The 1,753-nt window shown below is 37.9% G+C and overlaps 1 long non-coding RNA gene across 1 annotated transcript in view; it reads right to left on the bottom strand.

Annotated features, from left to right (window-relative positions):
• Positions 1–1,455: 1,455 nt before the first annotated feature.
• Positions 1,456–1,753, bottom strand: part of LOC102383392 — a 10,513-nt gene continuing 10,215 nt past the window's right edge. Inside the window, exon 3 of the long non-coding RNA XR_324977.2 lies at positions 1,456–1,592. This is a non-coding gene — a long non-coding RNA (uncharacterized LOC102383392). The remainder of the gene's footprint in view (positions 1,593–1,753) is intronic.

Raw genomic sequence — 1,753 nt, 5'->3', positions numbered from 1 at the left:
ACAAAATAAATTCTTGTACAAAAAGATGGATACTTACCTCTGTGTTGCACTCCTGAAACCCTTGTCCTCCTGAGTTTTAGCAAATGCATTGATGTGTCAAGGTATGTACTGGTTAATTGGATGTTTATCTTCAGGTTAGTTAGATGGTAGGCTTTTTTTTTTTTTTCCAGCTACAAGGCGCACACTTGTCTCACAACATTTTTCCTGCTTATATAACTGTTAAAACTATGTCCTGGATAATGAGGTTCCTAGTGGGTTTAACAAGTTACTTAAATGCTGATTTCCAATGTACTGTTCATAAGGTGCACTGGGATTACAAAAAGACACGATTTCCATGGGTTTCTGTTCTTCTAAACCTGTGGTGTTTTGTTATATTTGAAGTAAAAACTTGCTGGTTGTTCACTTAGGTATCCATAAAAACTGACCTAGCTGAACCATTTTGCTGAACCAGATGGGCATCAGATCAAAGATGAACCCCAGCTGGAATCTCAGGTCACCCATGAACACAACCCATGGATTTGAGGACTGGTTCCATTTTCTAAGACCAGTTTGGCTGCAACCAAAGATAGGAAAATCCTCACAATACATGTTAGTTTTCTGCTGTTTTAGTGTCTCAACTGCCTTAGAAGCCTTTGAGTGCTCTCAGGAGCCTTCTTGGGAACCTGGAAAAATAAAGCGTACAGATCTTGCACATGTCAAGATAGCTTTGAAAAGGTGACCAGTTGAATTGATCTCTAAAGCCCACTGTTTGTCCATGATTTTCCCAAAAGGCACCAGTTCTCAGCAGATGCTATTTAATATTTTTATCAATGACTAAGGAAGAAGCTAAATGATCATCACCAATTCTTTTTGCAGAGACACATATTGGGGGCTACCAAAAAATGAAGACGACCAAGGAATCTATCCTGGGAGGCAGGGATTTTGAGAAGGGTCTGGAGTTTATGTTGTAGAACCAGCTGAGCATAAACCCCCTCCCATTCACCAGCAGGGCCAAGAGGTTCTGCTGTTTATACATCCAAGAATCCTATTAAACATCATGCAGGAGTAGAAAATTATGTTAGATCTGTATTTCTCATTGGTGAAACGCTGCTGGAATAGTGTCACAATATAGTGCCTACAGTTTGAGAAGGACATTGACTTGAAGGCTTAGAGAAGTGCTACAGGAACAATGATGTGGCTGGATAACATATGCATCATAGTGAAAGAAGCAGTTCAATCTAGCTGGCTGCTGAAGAGAAGGATAAGGGGCGACTTCGTCACATTGTATAGTTACTTACTTAGGGAATAAAGCTTTGATAATGAGTTATTCAGTGTAGTAGATTAAGATATAACAAGATGAAATAAATGGAAGTTAAATATAAACAAATCTTGACTAGAAATAAGGCATTTTAAAAAAAAATAATATAGGTAATTAACCACTGGAAAAAAAAAAAAAACAACTTACCATGGGTCTTGGTGGGTTCACTGGCAATTTTTACGTCAAGATAGGATATTTTTCAAAAAGAGATGCTGCAGTTCAAAGAAGCCCAGTGGTCTGTGTTATAGTGCAGGTCAGATTAGATGACCAAAATGTTTCCTTCAGGCCTTACAGCCTAAAAATATGGGAAATGGTATTTACTGGTGCGATAAATCATCAGTAAATGTTTGCAAAGTGCAAAAAAATTCCTAATATCCATCAATACATTTTCTTGGTTTAGTTTTCCCCTACACCCCAATCTGAAACTCCCCCATAATTTTAAAAATTAATCTTTCC

The sequence above is a fragment of the Alligator sinensis genome, unplaced genomic scaffold (genome assembly GCF_000455745.1).
Source record: "Alligator sinensis unplaced genomic scaffold, ASM45574v1 scaffold1230_1, whole genome shotgun sequence".
Taxonomy (NCBI): Eukaryota; Metazoa; Chordata; order Crocodylia; family Alligatoridae; genus Alligator; species Alligator sinensis.
Note: the sequence above shows the minus strand (reverse complement) of the source record. Positions and strands in the feature narration are given on the sequence as shown.